At 39.1% G+C, this 12,869-nt stretch overlaps 1 protein-coding gene across 3 annotated transcripts in view; it reads left to right on the top strand.

The window, feature by feature from the left end:
* St7 (suppression of tumorigenicity 7) overlaps positions 1-12,869 on the top strand; it is a 235,582-nt gene that overhangs the window by 32,183 nt on the left and 190,530 nt on the right. Inside the window, exons 1-2 of one of the 3 annotated variants that reach the window (XM_040728454.1) lie at positions 1,236-1,439; positions 1,863-1,991. The exons of the other annotated variants lie outside the window; for them this stretch is intronic. The gene's annotated coding sequence lies outside the window, so the exon portion shown is untranslated. Of the gene's footprint in view, positions 1-1,235; positions 1,440-1,862; positions 1,992-12,869 lie in introns of those variants that run through there. 3 annotated transcript variants of the gene reach the window in all.

Here is a 12,869-nt window from a genome sequence, read left to right as displayed (position 1 = left end):
TTAAGCCATTTACACAACTTTATACTGTTCTATTGTTAAGTTTTCCTCCAAATATCTTAATTTTCTTGTGGGGCCTTATTTTTGCTAGGACTGTGAATAACACAGTCAAGTAGTTACTTGAAGGTAAGAATAGCCCACCAACACAACCCCAGGAGACTGGATAGTAAATCTCCTTGTTCTCCTTGTGAATTTATCATTGACAAATTAGAAGCGGTAATATTAATCTCCCTACCTCTTGTTGAAGTGGATTTGTGCAGATATGCATGTATGTCTACATATGTATATATATGCATATGTCTATGTGCTTCCCTTAAGCATCTTTGAAATCACGTAGCAAAAATGAAGCATGGTACTCATGAGTAGTGTGAACTAACAGGTGAGGGCAACAAACCGTTCCTTCTGAGGGCTGTGGATGATCAGGAATGTGGTATCAGGACTTTATATGGCCAGGGCTGGCACTGGACCTGAAGAGCATGGAAAACAACCCTGGAGAGAGAAACTGCCTTACAGAATGGAGTGGATGGCACCGTAAACGGTAGAGTCTTAGTCTGTTACATTTAAAAACTGTGGTGTGTGTGTGTGTGTGTGTGTGTGTGTGTGTGTGTGTACATGCTTGTCATAGCTCACAGATGTAGGTTATAGGGTAACTTGTAGGACATGGCTTATCAGGATAGGTAGCAATCACCTTATCTACTGAGCCACTTGGCTTAATTTTTCTTCGTTTGTGATAGGGTGGGAGGCTGGGGGGGGATGGGGGTGCGAGAGGAGGGGAGGGAGAGGGAACTGGGATTGACATATAAACAAAGCTATTTAAAATTAAAATAATTTTTTAAAAAAGAGTTAAATACGAGGAGCAAGGTAGAAATTCGAGAGGGAAGGGGGGTCTCTGTTACTTATGCTCGGCTTGTATTTACAAACCTCCTTCCTCAGCTTCATGAATGCTGTGTTACAGGTCTGTACCACCATGTCTGGCTCTTCATTTTAAATTTAAATAGATATATATAGCCACCTATTAGATAAGAGCTTTAATACCCCCATGACGGGAGAGACTAGAAGCCAAAGAGCAAAGTGATTTTGGGCCTTTTCATGCAGTTACTATCCCTTTCAGTGGCCATCCATTATCCTGTATTATCATCATGTGCACTTACAGCTAATTATGTAGTGTCAAAAAATAACTGATGGAGTAAACAGAAGTTTCTCCTAGGTTTTGGGGCACTGGGAATACTAGTGAACGCATTAGAAGGTCTCTGGAGGGAGGGCAGTACCATCCCACCAGAGAGCATGTGGAAAAGCATATAGGGGCTTTGTGCTGTCATAATGACTGGTCAGTGTCACTGGGCATCCATGCCTAGGGGCTAGAGGTGTTGGAAGTTTAGTCTATTCCTGCCCAAAGCATTTATAGCATCCTATTGGAGAAATGCTGGTGGCTGTTTCTAAAGGTAAGAATTTTATTAAAGTTTAGAGATACCAACATTCAAAGGCCGCAACATTTTTGAAAAGCTTCTATATTTGATCTTCATTCTCCCAAACCCTCACCCTAAGGATTTTCTGTGTTTTAGCTTGCGTCAAACAAGTAGTAGAGTATTTTAAAGTTGACACTGGAAAACATAAGAAGCTATTGATATTTGCTTAGGGTTGACATAGTGAAACTGGTATGGTATCTGATATGCTTAAAAATCCAGGGAAATGGTTGAAAAGTGTATTCTTCAAGTAGAGGAGAAAGGAATGGTGGAGGTATAGGTCTCATGTGAGTTGAAAACCCAAGCAGTTACGATTTCTCTCCATCTTAGAAGACAAGTTGCATCACTAGTAGTATTTTGTGTAAGAGAGCATATTTATAAGTTGTATTTCTAAATTTCCAGGTTACCTTCTTCAGAGAACATCATAGGAAAGAAAACGACCAATGCTAGGCGAGGTTGAGCAGCTCACCTGCTCTCTGTTGTGATGTGGATTCCAGGAGTCTGCTTGGAAAGGAGCTTTCCATCTGATAGGTCAGCTTCTCCCCCCCACCCCCGTGTGTGTGTGTGTGTGTGTGTGTGTGTGTGTGTGTGTGTGTGTGTGTGTGAGAGAGAGAGAGAGAGAGAGAAAGTAAGGTGATCCAGGTGTAGGGCAGGTGATGGTACTTTTGGAAGGTCTGTGTTAGGTGTTAGCAGATCCTACCATGTCCGGGATTTCCCAGAGTCAAGCTTGAAAGAAGTCATAGCCTCTGTAACACATCAACCAGAGAATGTGTGTGATAGTCTCAGAACTATTATCACTTTGGGGGCAATTATTTGCGAAAGACTGATAATTGTGTTAATGTCAATATAAGCTATGTATTTAAAAGGACAGAGGTGACCATTTTCCTTATATTCTGATAAAATATGATCAGAATTTCCATTATGCTAAGAGAAAAAGTATAATAAAAGTACATGGAAAGCTGCTTTGTGTATTTTATTTTAGCTATAAATCAATTAAGATTATTTTGGTATTTCAGGTTTACAATGTAGTATTTGGTTATTTTCGAGGTTCGTTTAACTAATTCTACTTGATAACATGATATATTTTCAGAGCATTACACTTCATATGTTATCCAGGTATATACCATCTCTATGCGTTTGTTATCATCCTATATGTTGGAGTGTTAGTGTTCTCCCTCTCTCTTCCTTTGCCTTACCTGCTCCCTGACGCTGTACACTTTAAAGGCAGAATACTTAAGTAGGAGCTGTTGAATGAAAACTTGTCCAAACAAATACATAGAGCATATAATCTATTGTGTTGCTTACAATATCATATGCATTTTCTGAATTTGACTTTTAGACTGGACTTTTCCTTGTGGTCTATTGAGGGACTTTGAATGGTTTCTGAGGAAGAGATGTAAATGTGTTGTCTGTAAGCTATAGTATCCACTGACTTTGAGTCTCTTTACCAGGAGCATCTTTGCACTGCTATAGTCTGTTCTTTTTGACATATATGGATCCCCACAGAAGTTCTCATTTAGGATTTTCCTGATGAATGAATACTGACAAATATAGGCAATATAACTTTCAGTAGAATAGGTTGGTCCAGATACAAAATGACAAACTTTTGGATATGTTATCAGAAAAAAATTGAATTATGGACAAACCCTGCAGTGCTCTAAAGAAGTTTTCATGGATAGTGATGACCAGAGGTGCAAGGGAGATGACGAGAAGGTGCTTTGACCCACTTCATAGGATCCATTTGGATCATAATTTTACCACTTCACCGTGGACAAGTCTCCAGAAAGGATGGAATAGTCTGCTATTAAAATCTCGCAGTCATTCATATAAGCATGCTGTGTGCATCATAAGAATAACAAATAGTTCCAAAACAGCTGGGGTTCTGTAGAGAGACCCTGTCTAAAAAAACTAACAAACAACAAACAAAACAAACAACATGTAGACCTACAAAACTTAAAAAAAACTTTGCAAGTAGAGATTTTTTAAAAATGTATAACTTTGATTACAATTTTTTTAATGCTTTAAAAGAGCATTTCATAGCTTTATGGTAGAGATAGAGAACATGATCTTGACCATGTAAAAATTCAGTATAAGTATACTAAGGTAATTGGTTCATTTTAGGATTTTTATTTCAAGATACGTTCAGGTATGGAAACTGTGGGAAACAAACATCATAACCTCATCTTATATGACGTCCATGGTGCTAGTTAGTTAGTTTTTGTCACCTTGAGACAAACCCTAGTCCCGGGGGAGAATGGAAACTTAACTTGAAGAATTGCCTCCATCAGATTGGCTGGAAGAGGAGTCTGTTGGGCATTTTCAGGGTTAATTATGGATATGTGGAACCCAGCTCACTGTCGGCAGTGCATCCAGGGGCAGGTGGTTGTGGGCTGCATGGAAAAGCAGCCAGGAAGCAGCACTCCTCCATGGTCTTTGCCTCTGGGGTCCTGCCGAGTTCATGTCTCAGTTCCTTTGGATGATGGACTGTAATCTGGAGCCACAGAAGCCCCGTCCTCCATAAGTTGCCCTTTTTGTTATCACAGCAATAGAAAAATTGTATTTTTCGTTAATTCATACAAATGTACTTACACTCTAGTACTGAAGAGAACTACCAAAAAGAGTGCCTCAATTTGCAAATTTCAAAACTTAGTGCCTATCACACATTTTGTTCCTAAGGCACTGAATTAGCCTAGGGTCATTGAACAGCTAAGTTGTTTTGACCTTTAGGAGAAAAGTGGATGTTATAGCTGAACTGTCCCCCTAAATAACTGAACTAAGTTATTCACCTTCAAGGCATTTTTTTCTCAGTAGGCATAGATTCTAATGATGAATATCTGGAAATGGAGCTTTGATTATAGAAGTGAAGCCTCTTTTGTTTTTACATTTATTTATATGTAACACTTAATATGATTATACCTTATACCCGGTGTTTAAAAATAAATACCAATACTTATTTTTATTATTATTTAGGATTAAATTCTTAAGTATAATTTAAAATTAGTACATAGGGCAAAAAAGTTGTGTTACAGAATTGGTCAAAAAGAATATCCTTTTAGCCGGGCAGTGGTGGCGCACGCCTTTAATCCCAGCACTCGGGAGGCAGAGGCAGGCGGATCTCTGTGAGTTCGAGGCCAGGCTGGACCGATAGCCTCCAAAACAATACAGAGAAACCCTGTCTCGTAAAAACAAAAAACAAAAAACAAACAAACAAACAAAAGAATATCCTTTTAAGAAACATTTTGGGTAAAAGGAACCACTTCTCATACTTTAATCCATATTTTATAAGGACAACTTGATTCACATGCAATGAGAATATTTGGCAGAAACAGTGTGTGGGGAAAAGGCATGTTTTGTGTTTCCCTTCCTTAGCTATTTTTGCAACATGGGTCTGTTTAAATATGGATGTGTAATGCCTGGGAATTCATTGGTCTCTGCGTTTTGCTCATACGACCTCATCTACCCTCAATGTAGACCAACAGGCTAACTCATTTACTCTCTTTCTTTTAATTTTTTTGGGTGTTTTCCTTTTCAAGACATGGTTTCTCTATGTAAAAAATAAAAGCTCTGGCTGTCCTGGAACTCTAGAACAGGATGGCCTCGAACTCAAAGAGATCCTCTGGCTTCTGCCTCCCTAGTGCTGGAATTAAAGGTATGTACCACCACTGCCCAGATTTTTTAAAAAAGTGATTTATTTTTATTTTATATGTATTGATGTTTTGTCTGCATGTATGTCTGTCTGTATGAGAGTGTCAGATCCTCTGGAACTGGAGTCATGGTTTTGAGCTGCCATGTGGGTCCTGGGAATTGAACCTGGGTCCTCTAGTAGAAGAGCAGCTATGCTCTTAACTATTGAGCCATCTCTTCAGCCTGGCATCTGTTTTACATTCTTAATATGAAGACAAGTTCTGGTGAAGTGGAATGTATTTGTTAATATGTTATGATAAAATACTTAAAGTTGCTCATGTTATTCAACACTATTGACTTATGATTTATTATGAAACATTCAACACTATTATATGACTAAAAAGTCCAATTTTGTTTTAACATTGTAGAAAACCTAAAAGCCATTGACCTCGTCCTAGATTCAGCGACCTTTCCTCTCAGCTGTCTGCTGCCTAGAGTGAGCCACAAACACCTCACATTGGTGGCTCGCATTAGTAAGAAAGCATGTGCGGCTTTCATGGGCACGTGTGCCAATTTTTTTAAAGATTTATTTATTTTAATTCTGTATATGTGTGTATGTGCCTGCATGCGTTTATGTATGTCATGGGAATTTATTTGCATCATGTGCCTGCAAAGCGCCCACTGAAGCCAGAGGGCATTGGTGCTCCTGGAACTGGAGTTCCGGGGGTTGTGAACCACCTGATGTGGGTGCTGGGAACCAAACCCAGATTCTCTGTAGGAGCAATGTGTGTTCTTAAGTGTTGAGCCTTCTCTGTCCAGCCTCTCTTTTCAAATTTTTAATGAATTGCTAAAGGCGTAATTGACAGAGCTCATGAGACTGGGTTCCTTCTTTGCGTATCATATCACACGTCCTCTGAAGGGCTGATGGGCTGTGGAAACAATGACTAACGTCAACACTGCTTTAAGATATGAGAGGCAGCTCAGTTCTTAGACACTAATTTAAAAATAAATTATGCTCATGAAAAGTATGTAGGACATGTTTCTGCTTAGAATAAAAAGGGAAACAAGGGCCTAGGAAAAGAAATCTGAGTTGAATTGAGCAATTTCATGTATAAGAATATTTCAGTGGAGAGACCTCTTTAATTAGTCACTTTCACACTCAAAAGACTAATGAGTTTTGTCTGAGAGCTATAACTACACAAGTCATGAGACAAAAATGTCTCAGCTGTTTTACTATTGAAAAAGAAAGTCAGTGATGGTAGGTTGATAATACTAATTAGTAAATAATACCAGCTCCTACCATGTTCCCATGTAAACAGTTGGCTTTTAATGGCATTTCCACATGAACTCAACAGCAACTTAGCTCTTACCTGTGCAACTGAGGTCAGAGTTGCTTAAGAAGGACCCAAAGGAGATCTTTCTCTAATGCTTTCAATGTCTTTCTCATGCCCTTTGCCTGGTAGTTTCTAAGTATAATCAATGTAACTTTTCAGAATTAGTAAAGCTTTTGTAGGAGGGCAGCTGTCACCATGAGTTACTCTGTTCTTTCCTCTATAGTGTCCTTGCAATTAGGAATGCCACTGTCAGTTGATAGCAATAAAACATACTCACCTATTCTAGAGGATTAGATTTCCTTGGATATAGGAAGTCGCCAACTACTCAAGCTTGTCCATTTATCCTTTAGTGAGCATTGCTGAACATACGATTAGACAGTACATTTGTATTCTTTATCATTTATAATGTCTATTTATAATTAAAATTTCTATGGCTCAAAGTAACTGCCACTTAGAATAAATATTAGCAAAACTAAAACAGAAATATAATTAAGTTTTATGAAGCTTTTATAATTCTTTAGCTATTTCTTTCTGGCTGTGATTGTATATAGTTTATGGTTACAAAATTTTGCTTTAATATATTATATCAAAATCAGTTGGTCCCTTAGCTGCTGGGTTGCACAGGTTTTAGACTGAAATTACATACACAATGAAAGTGCCCTTTAGAAAACTGGACAGAGTGGTTTCATAGTGACCTATACTACTTTTGCAACAGTGGCGATGTCTGTAAACTAGAAAGCAGAAGCTGCCGTTGATTCTACTATCAGGCATTAGCTGGCTGCTCTGCATTTTAAAAGTTAATTTTATTTTAAAAATATATTGTTTTAAAAAGTTAACGGTAGCAAAATATTACCTTCTCAGTCATCAAGTTCAGTAGTAGGATATTTATTTACATTGTTTAACCAATTTTTAATTTACACAACTGAAATTCTGTATCCATTAAGCAGTAAATCCCCATCTCTCTCTCCCTCAGCCTCTAATTTCTGTCTCTCTCTCTGTACCTTATGTACCACCTGTACATGAAGTCATTTGGATTTGCTCCTCTGTGACTTGCTTTCTCATTTATCATGATGTTTTTAAGGTTCATCTGTGTTACGGCACATACCAGAATTTTCTTTGTATCTTTTTTTGGTCTGTGTAGTGTTTTTAAATCCCCACAAAGCTATGATATTATTCCTATTTCTGTGTAAATTATTTGTCTGTGGATCTCTGTGAGTTTGAGGCCAGCCTGATCTACCGAGTGAGTCATAGGACACGTTCCAAAGCTATACAGAGAGACCCTGTCTTGAAAAAAAAATTATTTGCCTGTAACAAAAATGTGTTACAGATGTTATTCAATATCAATATATGTTATCATGTATATATCATCTCCATTTCTACAGCTTGAGTATCCTTTATTTGAAATATTCAGGACCAAAATTGTTTCCAGATACATGTTTTCTTCAGATTTTGGAATATTGTATATGCATTGTAAGATATCTTTGGGGCCGGGCGGTGGTGGCGCACGCCTTTAATCCCAGCACTTCTGAGGTAGAGGCAGGTTATCCCAGCACTCTAGAGGCACAGGCAGGTGGATCTCTGTGAGTTCGAGGCCGGGCTGGACCGATAGCCTCCAAAACAATACAGAGAAACCCTGTCTCGTAAAAACAAAACAAAACAAAAAAGATATCTTTGGGGCCATGCCCATGGTGTCGGCATAAAATTTACTTATGATTCGTGAATACTTTATATCCACAGTCTGTGAGCAATTGAAATACACTTTTAGTGCCTGTATTTTGACTGAAATGTGTTGCATGAGTCAGGTGTGGAATTTTCCATTTGGAGTGCATGCTTGCACTGTAGATGTTTGTGTTCTGAGCACCCAGTCTTCCTTCTCTGGACTGTTCATCTGTAAAGGATCTGATATTCTTGTTCTGCAGATTGAAAAACCGAGGCTCAGAGGAGACTAATTTATAAGTAGCAATTGCAGATCTAAACCCAGGATTGTATGATTCTAGGGTCCTAGTTTATGCATTATAATTTCCATCAGCCAGGACTGTGAGTGTTTTAAATGAAGCAGTGCTGAAAGAAAGTTTCTTTGAAGCCAAAAACTATACATGACCTTACGCTTTGTTCCAGAGAAGCTATAACGTGGAGAGTGTTCTAGTAAGCACAAATCATTTCCCAAGCATTATCCTTCACTGTATTTTCTCTTAGCTTCACTTCTGGGTCAACACTGGGTTATTTCCAAGAAAATAATAGTTTCTTTGATCAGAAATAGGTTTTCCATGGTCTTTCAAAAATCCAGAGATGAGAGAGAGGAAATTATCCGCTTCTTACCTGAAGGACAAGGTTAAACGAAAACACCATCCCCAGGAACTTGGTTGATAAGAGACTGGTGCAGCTCACTATGGCATTATTATGTTTTAGGGATGCAGGAACCTCAGAAATAATCCACGTTCTTAGTTTCACAAATCAGGTTTTGTGTTTAAATGCCGAATCTCCTAAATAAATTAATTGTGTGGTTAAAATTTAATCTAAATTTATTTATCATTAATTCTGTTTGAGCCAACGTTGGTGGACAGAGCCAGCTTTAGTCATAGGTTTCTCTGTATTGTTTTGGAGGCTGTCCTGGAACTTGCTCGGTAGACCAGGCTGGCCTCGAACTCACAGAGATCCGCCTGCCTCTGCCTCCCGAGTGCTGGGATTAAAGGCGTGTGCCACCAACGCCCAGCCTGTGATTTTAATTTTTTAAAGAGTTTCAATGACTAGAAATATATGTGGAGTGGAATGATTCTGTCCTGTGAAAATAGCCAAGGATTTCTTGGAAGGTGCTTTAGCATTTACCTGTCACTAATTCAAATGCAACATGGAATGAACGAGATACTCGACTACCAAAACTGCATTCTCTCACAATGTCTTTTGAAATGCAGGGAATTGGACTCGGCCTTTCTGTGAGTTCCCAAGCTGACTGTTTTCTAATATTGATTAAAATTTCTGAAGGGCAGTATTTTATGATATGTGATGATTATTTTAAATTTTGTTCAGAGTCTATACAGTTTCATCAGAACACAGCTACCTTCGTTTATTTAAAACATTGATGGGAACTTTTGAATGAAAATGGCAGTTCTGTTGTGATAGAGACTGGAAAGGTGCTGTAACATCTAAAATATTTAGTGGTTGGCATTGTATAGAAAGACTTTGCCAACTCATTACAAAATAGTAAGAATGATTTATGTATTGGAGAGCCATAACCCTTGTGACCTCATTTGCTTACCTGGGATGCTAGCTGAATTCTACCATATTTTCTTGAAGAATTTCTCATTTTGTCCCCCTCCAGAACAAACCATAGCAGTTCATTAGTGACTATTTTCCTGACTTTATCTGCTTATTTTCTAGTGGTTCTTTTTGTGAACCAGATGAACAGACCAAAACCACACAGGAAGAGTTGTGGTCTGCCTGATGAAGCTGTTCTATAGAAGGGTGTACCTGACATCTTACCTCCCTGGTTGTTGTAGAAACCTGGAATATGATTCTGATCTTCACAGGAGAGCACTGATTCAAACATATATAATGTAGCTTTTACTCTCAGTGAGCTGAATAAACCTATTGCCATTTGGTTTATGTTTGTAAAGAGAAAAATCTTAACTTCATATTTCAGCAGCATTTTTTATAACTTTAGGTATGTTTTTCATGATTCAATACTTAAAATATCCATTCCACCCCCCTGCATCTTTTTGTTTTGTTTTGTTTTTCAAGACAGGATTTCTATGTGTATCCCTGGCTATCCTGGAACTCACTCTGTGAAACATGCTTTGAACTTACAAAGATACACCTGCCTCCCAAGTGCTAGGATTAAAGCCATGAGCCATCACTGCCTGCTCCCCCATCTTCTCTTAGAGGAAAAGCATCAATGGTCAGGATATTTCACTCTAAGTCTTTTAAAGCTGTCTCCCCCCCCCACACACACACACTCTGGTATTTCAGTGTTGAGTTCTTTGAGGTTCATGGAAGAAGAGAGGTCCCTGCTTCTATATAAGAAGATTGTGCTTGGCAGCCATTGAAAGCTTTGAATGCTGTCGCTATTTTTTGAAAGCTTAGAAGTAGGTGCTGTCCATTGAGAAAGTGTCCTTAGTTGAAGATTTGGGGTTTAGAAATCTTAACTGTATCCTGTGCCGTAGTGAAGGTATAGCACCTGTCTGAGTCATAGGAACGAGCTTTGCACTGCTTACCTACCTATTTTGCAGGGCTGTTGTACTATCTGGTCTGTGAGGTGAGGGATGTGGGTGGAACTTACTAATAAGGAGTTGGGTTCAGTCTGGGGGAATCTGCTTCAGCCACAGCCCCTGCAAGTGGAGCCTTCTCACACTTTGATGCTAGCCCGAGATGCTCAGTAAGCAAGCTAAGTTAGAAGTGCCAAAAGATGAGAGGGAGTGCCGAGACTGTCTGCAGACTGAGTGTCTCGTGTGAAACTGGGAGAGTGGTGAGGGGAGGCATCTTAAGTAAAGTTTGCTCTTGATGCTTCAGCAAGAGGAAGTTGGGGTGAGGTATAATCTAAGGTTAGCTGTGACGCGTCCTGAGGAGAGTAAGAAATGAGTTGTGGATAATATAGGGAAACCCTATATTATCATTTCTTTAACGTGGAACAGAGGATGAATGGTTATTGTCTGACTCTGGGGATTTCAAACCTTTAATTATAAAGTGAGTGACTGCATGAGTTAGAAATATAAGCTATTGTGGTAAAGCTATGGTTTGGGGGTTTAAGAGGGAACAGAGAAGTGGGAGCTGTGTTCATTCTCCTCTGGGGAAAATAGAGAGCCAGGGCCTCACGTGGTAGAATACTCCAAATAATAAAGTTATGGAAGGGAGAGGAGCTTTCCTCAGTCTTTACTCTGTCACTGTGGTCTAGATGGCGTGGGCTGTCGCAGGCCTAATGCTTGTTGTGGGCACTGTAAGTTCATGTGTGCAACTGCCCTGCTGTGCCCAGAAGATAGTTTCCTTGCAGTCAACACCCCTCCCCCCACCTCTGGCTCTTACAACAAATTGTCTTAGCAACCAATACCATATTTTCTTCTCTTGTAATCCTAGCAGTTCTGAGACAGAGGTAGGTGAATCTCTGGGAGTTCAAGGCCAGCCTAGTCTATAGATTGCAGGCTTCAGGCCAGCCAAGGCCCCACTGTGAGACCCTGTCTCAAAAAACAAAACAAAGCAAATAACTGCAATTTTAGTGTTTATTTAATAACTCTAAATTGTCCATATGTTCAAGTTACTTGGAAAAGGAAGGGAAATTGTAGAAAACATATTTTTGTCTTATCATTAGGAAAGGTAAATAATTCTATCAAGGTAGAGTGGCCATGTACTCAAGATCGTAACAACAGGCAGTGAAGGGCCAGATGGCGGTGGCACACGCTTTCAGTCCCAGCTCTTGGGAGGCCCAGCACGGTCTACAGAGCAAGTTCCAGGGTAGCTAAAGCTACACAGAGAACCCCTGCTTCAAGAAACATTTTTAAAAAACCAACAGTTGGCAGTGACGGAAAAGATAGCTCAGGGTGTTTGGTAATGTAACATTAAAGATCACACCAGACAGAGTGGTCTCAGTAATGAGCATATACTGTTACCAAGTGAAATCTATTTCAGGACTTGGTTAAATGAGTCGGTGGTCTTAGGTTCTAAATATGCTCCTAATGATTGTTTTATCACCTCTGTTAGGCTTATTAGGTGTTTAGATAAACTGCATATACATACCATGAAATGAATGAACGCAATGACCAAATGCTTGGACACTGGTCCTTTCAGTATGTGAATTCCGCAACACTGAGAACTAGGGCAAGTAATTCATAGCCTCTAATTTTTGTTGTATTTCACCTAGGGAAATTAGAGAGTTAATTCCTCCTCCACAGTTTTAACCTAAAACAACAGGAAACAAGTGGAAATTGGAGAGACTTTTCTAAAGATGACTTCACAAAAACGGTCAAAGGGGTGCAGAGCCCCAGCGGTTACTGCTGGGTTGAGATAAGCAGAAGTGTGTGTGTGCACAGCACCACAAGGCAGGCTTCACCCCCAACACCAGGCATGTTGCCTTTCCAGGGAGCTGTTTGGTTTTGGGGCGATAGAGTTGTGCTTTGAGAAATGCTTCATTATGGAATACACAGGTAAAATGAAATTTAGAACAGAATTACTTTAAAGCAAATACTTAAATTTGCCCTTTTAAAATTATGTTGCATTATGTAAACTTACAGTATATACCAGTTTATTCTCTAAATATGTGTGAATTAGTTATATACACATTGTGACTAATTTCCGATAACCATGCAGGGGAGTTTCTCTGACATACTCCGTTGTTTCATCTGTATGAGTCACACTCACAGAGACTTAAACTGCAACCCACAATGAAGTCACATTTCTTTTCTCTTGGCCAGAAGTTTAAAATCATTTGAGTGCAGGTTATGCCATACAGAAAATAAAATTTATA

Source organism: Mesocricetus auratus, unplaced genomic scaffold, assembly GCF_017639785.1.
Source record: "Mesocricetus auratus isolate SY011 unplaced genomic scaffold, BCM_Maur_2.0 Super-Scaffold_100019, whole genome shotgun sequence".
NCBI lineage: Eukaryota > Metazoa > Chordata > Mammalia > Rodentia > Cricetidae > Mesocricetus > Mesocricetus auratus.
Note: the sequence above shows the minus strand (reverse complement) of the source record. Positions and strands in the feature narration are given on the sequence as shown.